Raw genomic sequence first — 19803 nt, forward strand, 5'->3', positions numbered from 1 at the left:
GTCTGTTGTTAAGTTTATGTCCTGTACTCAGTATATATCACTTGTACAAACAAATGTTCACGTAAGAATATAATGACAGTGAAGTTCTCATAAAAGAGGAAAAGCTTCGGTTTTAAGCCAATACAAAAGCAAGCCCAAAATTAAACTCCTGTTTAATTATAGGAAAGTCCTTCCAAAAAGTTGCATTTTTTATTTGGACATGAATAGCCATTTTCTGAGACATTCTCTGTTACTTTTTCTTCTGTTGTCAGCTGAACATCGTGAGCTCATTCTGAACTGCCATATGGATGGAACATGGCAGTGGCCAAACCTAAAAATTTACACTTCTCCCCCTAAACTATGAAATTACCACTATCTGAAGCAACCATCTTGGCAAGGCTCAAAGCTTTTAGTCTCTTTTTTCATTACAGTGCATGAAATTAGTAACATGAAGGAGGAGCTATGAATCTTCTTTTTCGGGTCTCGGAGAATTATAGTTTGCTTGGCTTTTCATGCTCTTGTCTCCTTAGAGTCTTTATTACTTTTTCAAGCTTCTGATGTACTTTCCAATCAATGCACTGGAAGCTGTTGGCAGGAATAAAATAAGAATTTTTTTTAGTTTCTTCCTTCGGTTTGTTTGGAGGCATTCCATCAGAAGAGGGGTGGTCAGCAGGAACAGGGAGGTGATTGTCCCCCTCTACTCTGCTCTTGTGAGGCCCCATCTGCACTACTGTGTCCAGGCCTGGAGTCCCCAGTACAAGAAAGACAGAGAGCTGTTGGAGAGGCTCCAGAGTAGAGCCACAGAGATGATCAGGGGACTGGGGCACCTCCTTATGAGGACAGGCCGAGGGAGCTGGGCTTGTTCAGCCTGGAGAAAAGAAGGCTGAGGAGTGACCTCACTGCAGCCTTTCAATACCTAAAGGAAGCCTACAATCAGGCGGGGAATCGACTCTTTGAAAGGGTAGATTACAGCAGGACAACGGGAAATGGTTTTAAGTTGAGGGAGGGGGGATTTAGGTTGGATGTCAGGGGGAAATTCTTTACAGAGAGAGTGGTGAGGTGTTGGAACAGGCTGCCCAGAGAGGTTGTGGATGGAGGTGTTCAAGGCCAGGTTGGATGGGGCCCTGGGCAGCCTGGTCTAGTATTAAATGGGGAGGTTGGTGGCCCTGCATGTGGTGGGGGGATTGAAGATTCATGATCCTTGAGGTCCCTTCCAACCCTGGCCATTCTGTGATTCTGTGATATTATGTTTACGATAGTATACATTAAAAGTGCACACCGAATACCATCATTAAAACAATTTTTCCTCATGGCTTGGGTCTTCTAATAGGTTCCTTAACTATGCAACAGTACTGTATGGTTGTGTTTATATAGAAGAACATACCCAATTCTCAAGTTTTTACTGACTAATTGAGATGTATTGGTGCTCTCTTCTGCCAGCATTCTTGAAATTAGATTTCCATCACTACTTAGCCAACTAAATAGCAATTAGAAGGTACTTTTTTTGAATTAAAAAAAAAAAACCTAATAATTGACATCATTCATATGTCAGTCTCTCAAAAATCAACATAGTTGCAAAGAGTTGTGGTAAGGCTTTCAAGATGTTTCAAAATGTTTTCAAGCAAGCATCTCCATTTTCAGAATTCTTTATTTTGTTCTGAATGAGTTCACAACCAGCAACCTAAATAACAACCTGGAACAAAGTAGGGGAAACCCCTTATTGTTATGATTAATAACCAGGAACCTTGATGTACTCAAATGATTAAGAGATTAGTCAGTCTCAAAGGAAACTTGTTTCAGATGACATTTTTGTTTGTTTGTTTTTAAGAAATAAAGTTTTAGCAATACAGCAGGCTCACATTTTGCTCTGAGGAGAGGTAGACAAATATTTCCATGGCTGTTAGGACAACTGTATGTACTTATCACTGGGAACAGCGTGAAAATTCTGCTAAGGGAAAATCAACTCTGCATTACAGGTATTAATCAGATACCAGCTACCAAAGGTGGAACTTATTGGCAAGTCTGTAAGAGTAACCAATAATTGTCATGTCTTCAGAGAAAATGAAAATAATATGAATTGCACAGAGTATTTAACACAGAGAATATTTAACTTATTTAAGTGATTATGAATTAATGATAAAAGAAATTGGTAAACAGCATAAAATTCAGTTGGAGTGGCCATTTTCCAATCCGATATCCTTGATGCCAGCAATTGGAATGTATTTTTCTCATAAGACATTATGAGAGGCAATGATGTTAGCAGGAGAAACTGGGAAACTACTAGGAAGAAAAAAAAGTCTAGAAAAGAGAGAAAGTGGATGAAGGGAAGGAGAAATCTTTAAAGTATTTTCAGTTGTTATATTAAACCTGGGGACTAGGATGTAATTAGACCGGCATCATATATATTATTTTTACCTTTCATCTGTCATTTTTAGTACAGTTCTTCAAATGCATAATAACAAATATCAAGACTTGAATATTGCCACACTGTAAGACACAAAACAATACAAGGAATTGAAACTTAAAACTTGGATCCATAACTGCAAATAATGCAAATGTCTCATTTGAACAGTGACTATGACAACAAAAGTGCAGGATTACAATTGTTCCTAGGCAAACTGTTCATTGTAATCAAATGATTAATTTAGCTTGTCTGAGTGAAAAAATTCACATGCAAACCAGTTTACTGATGCCTTTGTTATTCATAAGTGTTAAAAAAAAAATTCAAGCCATAATATTGGGATATACACACTTGGCATTTATCTTAGAATATTTGTGATGTCTATGGTGTCACGTAAGTGACAGGGTATTGTTTCTACTTCTTCACTGAGTAGCAAAGTAGGATGTTAAATACCATCTGTAAGCATAAATAGCCCTGTTTGTATGCCAGTGCAGATAACTGGAGAAAAAAAAAACACATAGATGTTCCCTACTTACTCACAGGAAAAATCTGTCCTAATAATATTTTTTTCCACTGTTATTTCACTGACCAATAAAAATAGAGGTTCACAGAGCTCACATTTTTTTTTATTTTACAGATTTTATTATTTGTTTCTTAAATATATGATAATTTTATAGGGTACTGCATTTGTTTTCCTTTATAATTTTGATGATTTGATTCCAGAATCCACTGCGGACTTCCTTGAAGTCATTCTAATGTCCTCTGCATGAGCTACTCTACCTAGAAAGGAATGCATGAGCTATAATTTTTATTTATTTATTTATTGGATATTAAAAGCCACAAATCTAAACACCACTGCAGTAATGCAGAGGGAAAAAATGGTTAGTTCTTAATTCAAGATTAGACTCTGTAGCCATTAAGAAGTGTAAGAGGCAGAGAACCAAAACCACTGTGCTTACATTCCAGTCACAACAAGCACTTAATTGTTGTAGGTATGGTATCTGGACAGTGCTGTATAATAAGTAGCCAACACTCAATTTTTCCTTTCACTTATATAATTTTTAAAAATATATATTCATCACCAAATTGGTAAAAGACTAATAAATGTTTATTTAAAAATAATAGTTAATATATGTAGGTCAGTCCAAAAGTATCACTTCCTATTTATCTCCATGGATACAACAGATATAAAGAGTAACATATGACTATTTGATAGTGTTCAGGCACTGAAAACACCTCACATCTAGAAACTGGAAAGTGACTGCTTAATGAATTAAACAAGGAGGAAAACTGGACACATCTGAATCAAAATCTATAGAGCATAATACTCTGGACTCAGAAAATAAGTATTGTCCATAACAAGTATATAGGATTTTCTGTTGTTATTTTAAAGACATATACAGTTTGCTATGCTAAACTGAACCTAAAGTCCATAAAGACCAGTTTCTGGTCACTTTCTGCAGCAAGAAATGTTTTACTGCAAACCATCTAGTTCTCCCCTCCTTTCATCACAAATAATTGATTGTGATTCACTATCTGATTCAAAATCTTTGTTAGCAGGAATACATGCTGTTATTAAAAATCTTGTACAAGATTCTATTTTAATGTTAGTTATGACTTAATAATTCAATAGTTGTTAAGTTCAGGAATACACTAATCATTAATCATATCAAGATATTTTGCACTTCTTAAGTGATAATACTAACTATCCAGTAAGATGTCAGATATATCTACCGAAGTATTTTAGAGACTTGTTCACAATTTTCTGGAATAATAAATATTTCCCTCCAGACCTTATTCTTCCTGTTAAACCCTCTTTCCCAGTTCATGGATTCTGCTCTGATTTATGTAGCTCAGATTGATGTCATTATCAAAGTTCCATTGCAATTCACAGAATATGGGGCTTTAAAAAACAATTGGAACATTCTGATCCATTCCCCTCATGCAGGTGTGCATCAATAAGGAATCAGAAAAGACCTGGACTATTTTTTCCTTGCATTACCCAAGATTTTTAACTAAGGTGCTCCCACTTTCCTGGTTCAGAGGCAGAGACTATTTCATATTCATTAAAACAGTGAGTGAGCATCAGTTAAATCCTATTGTTACTTTTGCTTAGGAAAAATGAAAAAAAAAAACAAACAAAAAAAACCAACAACCCTGTAAAATCAATGTTAACACTTCATTATCTTCCTTTTTCACTTTTTTTAGTGCACAGCTCTTTTCCCAGTAATAAAACATCATGCAGTCTGTTAACTACTTATATGACAATGATTGTATACTTTATGATAGAGCAAAACATCACATAAAAGCTATGTCATGAAGTAACTATTGAAACGTTGTCAGTGAGTAATTGTGAGCTGAATAGTTTTGCTTCATTAAAGCCTACGGAATTACACTTCAAGAGCATTTTCCTCCAAGGCTACCTAGGTCATTTCCATAGCTGTGGAGATTTTATTAGTCTAATTCAGAATGCTTAGTAATCACAGCATGAATATAACAGAAAAGGACAGCTTTGGGCAGAATGGTTCCATCTGAATAGAAGAACTGTTCTCAAATCACAGGAAGAGTGGAGCACTATCCAGCTTCAACATTTCTAACAAGCCAGCATATCCCTAAACAGGGGAGAGATACTTCACTGCAGTCACTCACTTAGAAATGAGAGGTTTATAAAATTTCTGCATTTCATTTCAAGGCAGGCATGTTTTCAGTTGAAACACTCAGCTTTACTTTAAAGCAGAACCCTCAGGCTTTTTTGCATATTGTAAATGGAGATTTTAATTGTCCAATTAACATTTGCTTTTTTAACAATACATCGTGATTTCTGGCACTAACAGCAGCTATGGTGCTCAGTTTTCTCTGACAATTTTGCCTAATCTGTGTATTGAACTTTATTTTAAGGGCTTGATTCTATGATTGTCTCTTAGTGTGCATAGTTATAGTTATTGATAGCAACAAAAAGTGGGTGTAAAGCTTTCTATCAACAGCGCAATAATATTTTACACCTACATTACCCAGAGTATTTCACTACAAAGCAGCAGAGAATAAAGATTTTGTGTTTTAAGAAAAATATTAGTAGACTTTTAGTTGACTGCTGCAGAAAACTTAAAATGAGCTCCCAGACAATTAACAGCAGGGCATTCAGATTTGTCCTGATTTAATAGAAGCCAATATTATTCATCTCTTGTCCCGCTAACAAGATTTCATAATTTGCTGGTGTATTTCAGTCCCTGCCTAGTGATTCTAAAGCATAATGCTAACATTCTTGACTCGTCCTACAATACAAGATAAGTATATTGTGCATTAAGCAACGATAAAACTATCAGTGCAACTATGGCAGCACCAAATGCACTGTTCACTCAATTAGACTTTTACAATGAAAGAACCAAAACTGCTTTGATCCTCTTACAGAAACGTATTTTTATTACAGGCCAAGAAAATGAGCTCCTGTTTGAGCCACGGAGCCGTGAGTCTTGTCTACTCATACTATGTTTATTTCACATTCAAGACCAGTAGAAACTGAAGCAAGTGAACTGTTCTACAATTTATGCCTTCATCAGCTAATAATAGCTCTAGGATAGCTATTCTCTGCAGTAATAATGCTATTGCTTACCCTGCTGAAGCTCCCCTGCCCAGCTTACATGAGCAATGGTTGCTGGGCTCTTCAGCTGTATTTCAATGTTACTTGGCTGCAAGGGAAACCAGTGCCACTTCTCTGCACATTAGCCCCTTCAGGTCTGTCTTCAAAATTCACAAGAAAAAAAATTGTTTGTGGGCTAGATAAAAAATTCAAATGACACATGACACATTATTCTTAGCAAACAAAAATAAGCACAAAGCAGAGCATTTAATAAGTCCTGACAGAAAGCTTTGCCATTCAAGCAGTCACAAGCCTAGTCCTGCACTTCCTCTCCCATCAAGCATGATCTCCTGTCATCCTTTTAATGTTTGTTTGGTTTTTTTTTTTTTTGCATGATATCTTAGTTCTGCTGCAACTGTTGGTTCCCACAGTCCCTGAAGCTCATTATCTTTTACTACTGATGAAAGAAAGGGACAACACGGGAACTAAATATATACTGAATCTCAAGGAGGCAGCCATTTGCAGTGATATTTCTATGCATTTATTTTCCCTTGCAGTGCTTGCATAATCAGCTTCTATGAGCTCTGCCCATTGTGAGTGCAAGTGCAGCTGAGAAGTACTATTTGATCCACTTCAAGTGGCACAGAAAGCTAGATTTATTCACAGAGCAGCACTTACTTGCTTCATGACATATGGCATGATATACAGCTTTATTTTTCACCAAATTAAAAGCAGAATCTCTCCAATTTGTGTACTATGCTTAGGCCCATGCACCAAACGGTGTGGAGAACAAAGCCATGCTTTACGTCTGCTCCGTTTTGAAAATACATGTTAGTGGATCTTCCTGCAGGTGGAAAATATCTCAGTCTATGATTAGAGCTGGGAAATGTTTATAAGCTTATTTCATTTCTCCTTCCCAAGTTCGTATAGTATTTGCTGGTATTCAGAAAAATTGTTCTTGCTGGTCAAATGACCAGGGAGAGGAAGTATGACTTTGTAAAGACAAGGTGAGTCAAAAATATCTATTTGAGCATGGCAGTATATAACATCTAAATTTAAAGTTTTAAAATGTCAGTTTGGTTTCACAGTGGAAACACCACTAAAATGCTTTGAATATTTTCTTAAACAATAAGAAAGAAATGGGAAAGATAAAGCACTTTGAGCAGAACAGTAAACATTTTTATTTTCCATTGTCTTAACCTACAATCCTTAGAGTGAGCTTTTATTAATGAAAGCCCTCATACTTTGTATTAAAGAGAGCAGTAACTGAGGGCAGTAACACACAGGGAAGAGGAAAAGAGTACAAAAAATGAAAAGAATGAGCTATTTTCATACTTGCAGCTCATATTTGCAACTGAAGAAGGACAGGCCCAGTATGTGGTCTTATCAACCACTCCAAAACCTGGCAAACTCCTAACAGCAGCTGATGATTACAACACTGCTTTTAGCTGCCCTTTTAGTCATGGGTTCACTGCAATGAAACAAGACATGCCACAGTCTTAAACAGTTAAGTCACACCTCCTAGGAAAACACAGACACACAGAGGTCAGAAAAAGACCTCAAGAAAGAAAGAAGGAAGGAAAATCAACATGAGATAGGAGGTGATGGTGAAAACTGGCTGTTGTGCATTATGTACATTCCAATTGATATCATGGATTTAGCTTAACTCAGAAGGATGATGATACCCTTCTTTCTGTCCTCAGTGGCATCTGTCAGGATCAGATGAGAGCAGTTCATCAGTCTCATCTGCGCTTTTCTTTAGTTTCAGTGTGTGTAGGCCCAAAGAGGCAGCAGAAGGGGGGAAAAAAAAGTGTATTTACTCCCTATGAATTACTTTAAACAGAACAGTCATGTTTTGATTTGTTTTCATGGAATAGAATATTTAACACATTCTGCTTCTCCATTATTAGAAAGAAAAATGTTGGTTCTATTCAAACAAGGGAAAAGCAAGCAAATCATTGGAGTCATACTAGAGGAAGTGTTTCAGCACAAGCAGACATATTTTTTCAACCATATAATTTCCTTAAATCTTGCAAGTCACTGCTTGCTTTTTTTCAGAGAGGTAGAAAAGCCTATTTTCCTGTTTTCTTAGACTATCAGACTTGCTCAGTAGCATAAAGAACAGCTGCTAGTTAAAAGTCCAATAGGATTTACCCTTGATTCATTCTTGATTGTATTGAATCTTGACATACTGAAGATTAAATCTAGAGATAGCAAAGATTTCTACCCAATCCAATGTTATTGTCAGTTGCCGTTTCTGCGCTATTTTGTTGAGGTTTATTAGTATCCATACACTTCCTTCAGAGTATTACTTCATCACACAGAAACTAATCATCTATCTTGCAAATTTTTAAAACTAGTTATCAAGCTGAAATGAGTTTGCTTTATTAATTTCATTCTTCATTAATTCTTCTTAATATGAAGATAATAATTCTCCTTGTAAGTATGCATTATTCAAGATATTATTACCAAGGATTTGGCAAAATGCATATTAGAATTTTGTTTTCATACAGAGGGCCCGCTCCTGCAACTCTTACTCTTCTGAATGCTTTTGAGTAGTGTGTAACTTCTGCAGAATGAGAAACGAAAACTTTTCTCTGCAACTTTTTTACTGCCATGCAACAGACAAAATATATAAGGATCAACAGATGTGCACAGACCATGGCCCAGCAACTGGATGGCCTCACTGAATACATTTTTATTTTCATTTTTAAATCTCTTTACACAGATAAGCTCCATCTTTTTACCATAGCGTGAATCACAGGAGCTACATACGTGTGAAAAAGCCCTATTTCACTACTCAAAATAGATTTTTCAGGAAGATTACACTAGAATCTATAGTGATGTTAGCAGAAAAAAATACCTCTTTCTGTGCTTGTTGCCTATTTTCCAAGATGAAACAAAACTCAGTGCAGCTCAGGAAAAGAAAAGCATGACAGAATAAAAAAGCAATGCCACAGCTACCTGTATAGATGGAGCAGAAAGTCACATCTATGGGGTGAAATGAGTTGATCTGCAGGGAAATTTAGCAATTAGCCCTGCACTGGTCCCCTAGGACCAGTGTTCACCAGGTTTATACCTCCTGGAGAGTGCAGCATAGCAGCAATAATTTCATGTAGCAGTGCTTACACACAAGGTCTTGTGTACAGAGAAAAAGTCTGGTATAGGGAAAGTAGTACTGACTGTGAAAATACTCCCCCACACACTAACCCTGTTGCATAAACTTAAGGGCTCTTTTAGGCTTTTAGTGCAAGATAAGAATTTCAGGCATTGTACTATCATAGGAGAGAAGAGCCAAGAGTCACAAGGGAATATCAGCACTTCAGACTGTCAAGAACAGTGAAAAATAAACATCCCGGTCTCCTTACCAGTCAAGACCTGAGAAAGTGAAAATTTCCTTTCAGTAGCAATTCAAACTGCATCTCTCTCATTTATCTAACAACATAATAATGACACAGATGAAGGAAAGTTCAGAACCAAAGAAAAGGGGAGAGAGGGATTTATTTTCCTGGTTAGAGAAAGAAACCATCAGCACAACATCTAGCAGCGAATATCTAGAAGGTACAAATCCCTAGGTCTGTATTCATTTCCAGTGGGGAGAAAGATCTTCATTCCTTGGGAGCAAGATCAAACACATCCATAGGCATAATTCTGATACAGTAGAAATCTGAGATGCCTCAGTGAAAAATATCTTCCCCATAGTAAGACAGCAATACTTTCCATCATTATTATTTTATGTGGAGCAAACTGCTTATTCTGGCCAATCAACTGGCATCTCACTTCCACTTTCAGTTTAATCTACCTTTAGTTTTCTTTAGAGTGCAGAAAGAATCACAAGCTTTCCATTTTTACTGTTTTGCATTAAAAAAAACCCACACAAATATGTTTGTTTCTAAAGGTTTGCATTACTGTTTGCATTACAGGTTATGATTTACTGTTTAACTTACAGCTTCTAGAGTGTATCTACGCCCTGGAATATGAACAGTAAATCCCTTTGGTGTCAACCATTGCTTTCTCTCATTCCCTAATTTGCCAGAAAAGAAAAATATCTTTTAACTACCTTAGCTTTGTGTATCATAGAATCTATAAGGCCTCATCCTAGAAGGCTATCCCCTGCAATGTTTAGATATGTGAGTGTTGCCGTACAAATTCTGAGCAATCCCTTTTACATAATATTTCCCCTCAACACTGTAGTATCCCAGCATCTGTAAGATGGGTAATAAGCTGTTGATTAATAACTGCAACACTTAGTTCACTTGAGACAGTTAATACTATCTGCTGGAAAAATTGCATGTGCAATTATTCTGAATAAATTTGACATTTTGAAAATAGCACTGAATTAAGAGAGTGAGTGTGCCATGGACTTGGGCTGAGAAATTGCAGCCTTTGTATCAGCTCCTGTCTCCTGGAAAAGTTAGAAGATAAGTATGACACCCAGAACATCAAAGTGTCTGGAAACAACACAGCTCAGTCAAGATGATATCCTAGAAAAAAAAAATCACTGCAAAGAACAAAATATTTTAAAGAGTTGACTAAGTAATAGCTTCATTTGATAAGATTTGGAAAGAAGAAAAAAAAAAGAAAAGGAGAAGAGAAAAACCATAGCAGTTCAGCAAACAAGCAAGGAGGAAGTTCCTTGCCATCAACAAACTCTCACATTCTCAGCGTTTGCATCAAAGAAAGCAACACTGAAACTTGATGCTTCAGATATCCTTGAAGCAAAGGACATTTGACAAGCAGGAAGGTGTGATACTGTGCCATTTGACACACTGTGTCCTACATACAACACATATCAAAACATGTACAGAGAAAATAATAATAAAAAAATAGGAAAAAGAAAAATGCATAGAAGAAGGTTAGATAGTATCAGTAAGCAAAGAAATCCCTGAGATCTGAACCTACATTTTGCTTGCAGAATGGGTCTCATTATTCATGTGCTTACTACTTTTGCGTCTCAAGGACTGTACTTGTTTACCATGCGTGATGGTTTCTGCTCTAAATGTTTTGTTTCTGTAGTACCCTCATAGGTAGCTCACTTTTCTTGAAGGTGCATTTTAAGATATTTGAGTTTACCTAGCCCTGTCACAGGTACAGAAACTACAAACAAATTGCAGCTCTTAGCTGTGCTCTTGCCCTCCCCCTAGCTCTGATTAGGTAAGGAGTTATAAAATTTCTTTTAGACTTACCAGAAAGTTTGTATATTTTATGTGCCTCCTGACTCATAATATTCTCCAGATACTCATGCACATACTTAGGGGTAGCCGTAAACATAACACTCATGAGATGAAAGCTACAAGTCTGCTATGCTAACTGGTGGAAAGTTTTCTTCTTGGTCTGAGTCTGTTGGCTTCTCTTTCCATTTCTGTGTTACATAAAACAGCCTTATAGGTCTGATTCCATTTAGTTGTCAGTTAGAGTGGATATTTTTAGTCCATAATTTTCAACACTATCTTGAAACAGCATTAAGCTAAGGACAGCCAGAGATATGAGTGAGTGTAACTTGACCCTGTTTTCTAAACAATGTAGATACTGATACTGTTAATTTCTCATCCTGCAGCTAAGGTATCTAACTGAAACTTCGAAGCTGAAAATGATTCTGTAACCACTGTCTTGGAGTAATTACTAGAAACCAGAATCTACTGTAAAGAAAAGAAAAGATTTCTTAGACGTTTTGAAGAAATACAGACTTGGAAACCACTTATATTAAGCTGTGTCCAGCTCTAGCGCTACTTCTGTCTTTGTCTCAAGTACAATTCTTTTTTCTCAAGTTAGCTTGTGATCATTTAACTTTAATTAAAATAAATACATTATTTCACATCAATTATACAACAATGGAAAGATATATTTGCAAGAACCACAATAAATGTTATTGAGATATTAAGGTTATTGAGACTTAAGGTTATTTTTATTAAAATGCTTTAACACGGGTGGCAGCTACATTCTGTGTAACAGTGCTATATACGCAAACACCTGAACTTGTGAAAACACTGAAGTCATGTAAAAAAAGCAAACTTAATTCTGCATCACTTGGAAAACTGGTGCAGTCTACCTGGATTTCTGCAAGGCCTTTAACACGATGCCACACCACATCCTTATCTCTAAATTGGAGAGAGATGGAGTTGAAGGGTAGACTATTTGATGAATAAAGAATTGGTTGACTGTCCTGTTTATTTCCTTTTTGGTTTTCTTTATAGTCCCACAATATCTCAGTTCTTCTATCTAGTTAATAAGAGCATTTGAGATCCACTTTCAAAATATACTTCTCAGGGCTGCCACTTTGAAATTCCATATACCTGAATGCAAATCCTGCTTAAAAATGTTTAGTGTTTTATGCCAGTTACTGTATCAGATTTGCTCTCCCACTCAATTTCATCACTGATTTCAGTTTAAATTTTACCAGCAAAGTCTATTGTTAGCTTTTTCCATCTTAAATTTTATTTTCTAGTGGTCAGCCATACACATTACTGAATACTGGAAAATCCATTGTTGTACTTTGCTTATGCTAAGAATTGCTTTTAGTTAGTAGGATATTTTCAGGGACTGGTTTAATGGATTCAAAGTCACATTGGAATAATTTTACTATTAGTAGTCACTCATAATATACTGAATCAACAACCACAACAACCTTCTCTAAAATTGAGAAAGTGTCTATACACCCAGCTTTCAGAGTACAATTCCTGTAGTTAGCCTTCATAACCATTTTTCTGTGTTTTTCAAGCAGCTTAGAAGGTGATATTTGGTCAATTTAATAAATCTAATTTGAAGAGATGTGCCAGGGTTTGCAGACAGTGTCTGAATTAAAAATAAAAATAAAAATCAACAACCACCACCAAAAAATGAAGAAAAACCCACTAAACTCAGAAACATCTTATTGGAACACAAGGAAGTCTCTAATATCCAAATTTTCCAAAACAGCCTGATAGTAGCAATTCTTCAGACTAATAAAAATTTGAAAGAATATGAGAACTTCATTCTGTTCTGGCATACAAAAACAAACTCTAGTAAATTTTACAGGATTATTTTTTTCTACAAAGGAGAGATGGCCAAAGTGAGGACTTAGTGTCACATACACTGTTGTTTGGTTTAAATATATAGTACTATAGTGCTCAAGTTTGTATTTAAAAATGCCTGGCCTTCACTATTTACTAAAGAGAACAAATTAATGAAACATATTCACCAAGAATGAACTCTAGATTTGCTTGGATTTCATACATCTGTGCCTTCCCAACTACTGAATGCTCACAGTGGAAAGCCACTGCAAATGTAAATTCTTATAGAAAAACCTGATTACATCAGTTCCAAAGAATTAATTTCAGAACTCGGAATATGAAGTTTTGTTATATCTGCTTTTTTTTCCTTCTAATATCTTCATAAATCTAATTATTCAGTGGTCTCAGAATGACCGTGAACAGGTTTTGATGACTGAGAAAGTTAATGAGTCACTAGTGTTATTTGCTGGTTCTGCCTTGCTTTCAGAGAACAACTTACAGAAAATAAATTGCAGAAATGGATTGCAAGATTCAGGAAGAGAAAACGTTTAGCTGCAGATTTCAATTGTTTCTCTACCTGCAAGAACAGAAAATCATATTATCTAACTCTCTGTATTCCAGAAAAAAATTATGCACCAACTGAAGACGTATTTTAATCCTACAGCCTACATGACTTTTTAAGAAAGACGTAACTCGAGGAGGAGGTAAAGGTATTATGCAGAAACAACTGATAAGATTCTATAGCCTATAGAAGAGATTAGAGCAGATGGTGATTTTAAGTCTTTTTTCAGCTTAAAAACCACGAAAGCCTTGCTTTTTTTTTTTTCTCTTCTGAAGTCAATCATCAAGACTGCAGTGCCTTTTGCCTTTTTTGAACAAGGCCAAAGCTAATTCAGAAAGAAGATACATGAATCTTTTTTTAAAACGGAACATTTGCTAAAACTTTTGGAAAAAAAAGTGGCCTCACAGTAAGTTTAGGGAAAGGGATGTGTATTTTACCAAGATTTTTCATGCACATAGGCTTGTCTGTTATTTTAGCACTAACTCTTAATGTGCCCATCATGCTGGCACTGCTCACCTAAACATGTTTTGCAGCAGCTTGGTCTTTATCTGATCCTTAGAGCTTGAGGGACTGGGAGTGCTTCTCTATTTATTTCTCTGCTACAGAACCACCCTGTCTCTTCCAGCATATAGAAACTATTAAAAAGATGAATTATCCATTCCCTTTGCTCCCTGATATAACCTCTTCAGTTACTCACATGACTAAATATTAGTTGTCATCTAACATTCGTAAGTATTTTACTGTGGCTTAAAGTGGCAAAGCAGCAGCACATAAATCAAAAGCTTTAATTTTCCATTCCATACACCACAGCCTATTAAAAGATTCAAAATAGACTAAAGAAGCTGTAAAGAAACACAGATCTTACAGCTCTGCGCGAATGTAGGTATTTACCAGGCTGCTTAATGCTGTAAAGACTTTTTATAACAATTATTTGAGGTTTGAACTGTGTCATTTTTATTATGCTGAATAGAAGAACAGTTCAGCTGCCACTTTGAATCTCTCTAAGGAAGGTTTTTCTCTCCACAGACAATACAGGGATCCTTACACAGCTATGTTCCTAATTTAGACACCCAAACTTACACAATGTGACTGCTCTTGTGCATATGCTAGCACGCTCTTACACCCACAACCAGAACAACCTTTTTGACATTTGAAGCAAATAGAGTGCACTTTCCCAGAGAGTCTTGCTTCATGCACTGACAGTGTTCTGCCTTCAGCTGAAACCTGTGTGAACAACATGGATCTGACAGAAAGAGTTGTGCAGTTATTACCTTACATGGCTGGCTGGGAGGCCAAAAAGTCACACAGGTTCAGAACAGAGTACATCTGGGTTATATCCAGAAGTCAGTGATCTAGACTTGTGTAAAGTTTAGTTATTTAAAATTTATTATTTTCTTTCTACTATTTATGTCTCTCTCCCTTCCCTGCTACTCGGCAATTATTTCAATGCCAACTGATGTACAGCTGCTGCAGGCCAGGCCTTGTTCTGCAAGAGGGCCAGGAGGAGGTGGGCTCCTGACTGACATGGGAGACAAATCCCTGAGCAAAGGCATAGCTGCATCACCATGCGGCACTTGTAGTGTACAGAGCAGTTCCACTATGCTGCTGTGCAAAGCAGAGCCCTCCAGAGCTGAGCAGCAAGGCAGGTGGTTGATAGCTCATAGGAACATGGTGCAGCAGTTTAAGACCCGGGCTGTGGAGTGTTGTGCTGAATTCTAAAAGGATGGTTGTTAGCTGTCATCATTGAAATCTAACTGGTGTTAACATCCCTGCCGTTGTGAAAATCACTGTACTTGTGGAGTCTTCCACATTTTGGTGGGGCTTTGCCTTAGATCTTACCAGAAAATTTTTCTTCTGTGGATTCTAAAGAGTCCTTTCTGCATTTCCTCTTTTGAGCAGTTCAACAATTCTGAAGCCTCTAGTTTCCAGTGCTTAGACTAAGCAGATTGTGACAAAGATCTGAGAACCTAAAATACTTGTTTATGCAGTATTTCACAGAATCACACAGGACTGCAGAATTGCAGGGGTTGGAAGGACCTCAAGAAATTATCAAGTACAACCACCCTGCTAAGGCAGGTACCCTACAATAGGTCACACTGGTAACATCCAGATGGGTCTTGAATATCTCCACAGCAGACTCCATTACCTCATCTTCCACAGATATTTTTACTGTGCGTTTTAATTCACTCTGATGCAATAACTGGAAGCACAGTCCTTGGATGTCTATATTCAGTACTGAATAAACATCCTCGAGTGATAGTAATTGGTTTAAGTCAAATACCCTTTCAGCAAAAAAAAAAAAAAAAGTCAACATTTAAACTGTGGACTTCTCAGCTGGATTTCATAACCACACATTTCAATCAAGCATTTCTAAATAATTTAAAATATCACCAGCAAACAAGGAATACAAACATCTACAAGGAACTTAGGTGTCCTTTCAGTAATGTTCTACCTTCAAGCTTAAAAGACAACTGCTTCTTTACCCATCTCCCATCTTATCTGTTGTGGAGCCACAGCTACCAGTTAGAACCTACCTGAGCTACAAATTAATGTGTATTGAAGCTGACACTCCTACCAAATAAAAACAATCTTCACACCTACCTACCTTTCTCTCTGCATGCTTAATTCATAGTAAGCAGCCACGTAGTAAAACAAGACAAGGTTGTTTTTCAGCTGCTCTGGCTTACCAAGAAAGGTGGGCAGATGGTCAGCTTTGCAGTGCTGGGGCACCTTCCATCAGCCACAAGCACTGGTGGCAGCATGGATCAGAGCTGAGGCTGGGGACAGAGCCAAGAAACAAGCACAAGCTTCCAGGCACAAGCAGCACCAATAGGTCACTAGCAAGATTCTGCTTTGCACAACCTCCTGTGTATTGGCATAGCCTAAATAAGCATTTGGCAAGTCTCACATCATCTCATGCAAAGCATCTCCCTCCTCAAAGTCATTAATTTTGTGCTAAGCACTTCTCATTTCAAGCAGGAAACAATAAAGAATGCAAAATTCCGGAGGCAATGGTGCAGAGGAGACTTGGGATCTGTGTTGCCAGTGTTTGCACAGTCCTTACCCAATCTATTCTAATGCTTTTAATTAGTTTATCACCACACAGTGGAAATGAGAAGAATGGGATTAGAAGTAACCGAAATTAAAAATTTGAACACGACCAGAGCCCACTCAGTACCGTGTTAGGTAATAGAAATCAATTAATTGATTTTGTAACTCCTATAATTTCTCTTCACTACTGAACAATAAAACTATAGGATGATCTTTCACGTGATTTTGCTTTAATCTACAGTGGTGCAGCAGACATGTGCACTCCGTTTTAAGAAACTTACAAAATAAAAGTAGCTTTAAAGTGCAAGATCTTTAGAAATTTCTTATGGTAATAGCACACATAGAAGTTAAATTATGCAATCTCTGTTTCTAAGCATACCTCAAAATGAGAAAGTTTGGCAACACAAAACTCAAAGTGTATTTTTCTGAAATAACCACTATAAGAATCTGAAGGTAAAGCTGAGCAGAGAATATTTCATAAGGTACCAATGGAAGAGGGCAATATTAACATTTTCTCAATAGATACATAGTAGAAACCTTTGTTTCTAGTCAAATAGAAAAAAAATTCAAACTGTTTATCTGATTACTCATGCAACATTACATTTGTCTGTTTACCCTCTGATGCCAAGCGATTTCTTAAACGTGTACCTGACTACCCAATATATACGTGCAATACTTCTTGCAACATCAGGGATGATCAATTAAACAAGAACTGGGGTTTCTATCAATGGAAACTGAGTCTTTTTGGTTGATGGATGGTAGGAATTCTTCTAAGGACCTTGATAATTAAAATGTCAACCAAGTTAGATTGTTCTTTCTCTACGAATGACATCTCTTGTCAATTACCTATTCTTTCTGTGGCACTTGGATTTTTCAGACAACCAAACATTTGATTAAGTTCTTGCTCAGTAAAAAAATAAATATCCTTCATTAACGTTTGTTTCAAGAGAGGCTGGTGCTCTATTTCACAAACAACAAAGGATGATTCCCCCACCCTTCCCCAAAGCATCTGAAAACTTACAAACCATGATTAGCTATTCTCTGAGGGCACAGCATATAGAAGTTGTAAACTTTCAAGCTAAATACAGAATTCTCATTCTTTCTAAAGAATGCTCATACTGATCAGCACAAGCATTGATGATTAATTACTCTGTACTCCTCTAGCCCTCCCTTGTGGAGCATAAGGGAGTGCCTTCCTACAGGCACAGCTCCTAAATACATATTTATGAAATAAAATCCAATCTGGTTGTCCAGGTTAAGCAGAAAGGTATTGCTTAAATGATGTTGACAACACTAAGGAACTGTAATATTTCTGAACCACAAGGCTGCTTTTCTCCAAAGCTGACAGTCCAAAAGCAACTGTTTCCTATACAGTCTACTCTTTTCACATTGTGCAAACACCGTACTTACCTCATTTGCTCATATAAATGCTGTCCAATTATCTTTTTGACAGCAGGAAAGATTTTATGCTTACCTATCATTTTTCCATCAGGATGTCACTTCCTAAATTATCATGTCTTTGGAAATATAACACGCTTGGTTGTGCTTTATGTCTGGTAATCTAACATCCTTGGTTCATGAATTTTAGGATTAAAGAACACACAGCAGATTTGGGGTTCAGTATTAATTCCTCTGGACTACAGGACAGTGTATCTGGCTAAAGCAGAGTAATTGAGTGCCTGTCTTAAGCAATGTTTCATCTACTATGAAAGGCCAGCATGGTTACTCTACCAGCAGAATATGTCATAAAGCCAGGTCAATTGCAGTCTAAACCAGATCACATTTTTATCACAAATTAGAGTTCAGCCACTGTTTGGGCTTCAATTAATGAATGAAAAACATTACACAGACTATATTCCCCATGAATGTTTAATGAATGAATTGTATTTATTAGTTTAAAAGGGCTCACCTGGGTGCTCAGGTTGGAACAAAAAATTGGTGGCTGGCAAGATATCTCAAGAGCCCTGGCATGTGGTTATACAGCTGCTGGGTCCCCACTCCTTTTGCTGGTGGTGTTTCTCTACATACCATACAACACTAGTTGCTTCAGCACACAAAACTTGCACACCTGCTGTAGTCTGCTAGCAGCCAGTCAGGAATCCTAAGAATCAAGAATTAAAATCATGCAAACTATTAGAAGGAAATCTGCTTCTGTACTGACAGTTTAGGATTCACAGCAAATCGGAAGATAGGTCAATATGGGAACTGGATTTCACCGATTTCTGGCTGTCAGACAGGGGCAGTCTGTATTATACATCTGTGCAAACTTGGCTTTCCTCTCCATAGTCAGGCATACTGCCATAGCAAGTCTGAATGGATAAGGATTTTTTTGCCCTGCAGTTGACATTTAGCACATGCTCCCCTGTAGCAGCACCATGAGGCAAACATATAGCAATTCAGTCATGTGTGATATGTAGCTGCAGGTGAAGACCAAAACAGTTCATTAAAATGTTACTTAGACTTAACTATCACAGGCTAGCCTGGAATCTACTATTTAAAGTTATAGGCTCTTTTTAACTCAAGATTTATAACTTTAAATAAGTAGGAGCATAAAACCTAATGAATTCCGTTTTCCCCAGAAAAATTGGAACTCTCCATCACGTTGAATTAGAACTGAATCCAGAAGTATTGTGGCTGTGAGGATTCTACTTGAAAGATGGAAATGTATCTGCCACTCACAAATCCAGTTGCAGATTACCATTCTTAATTAGAAATATTTCCATGCTTACAGGGACGTTTCCAGGGTCTGGCGAAGCAGATTACTGACTAGAGAACTAGGAAGACCCAGAATACACAAATCACCAAAATAAACCTGTTTGAATGAAGTGTATGAAAGTTTATTGGCAGTTTTTGGACTACTAACAGTAGTTAATATCAGAGCTGCCTGAAGATGCTGGAATAAATGGGCCTTCCTGCTTTGCTTACAGCAAATGTAGGGATGAGAGCTGAGAAAATTCTGCCCCCTGAACTCAAAGCATCCTCTAGGGAAACAACTGCAAAGGCATGCTGCTTGCCACTAAGGGAAGGGAGTGAGCAAGAAAACGATGAGTATGCAGCAGTCCCTTGACAGCTGTAATTCTAGTATTCACATAGAAATCACCAACATTAAATACTGGCTTCTACATAATACCCATCAAGCAATATGCATATACTTTATAGAAAAAAAAAAAAAAATTAAAAAGATTGTGATGGCTGCAACAGAAACAGATGTGCAAAGGGCTTAAGTTTCTTCTTCAGAGGAATG

Source organism: Tetrao urogallus (genome assembly GCF_951394365.1).
Source record: "Tetrao urogallus genome assembly, chromosome: 2".
NCBI classification, from domain to species: Eukaryota; Metazoa; Chordata; class Aves; order Galliformes; family Phasianidae; genus Tetrao; species Tetrao urogallus.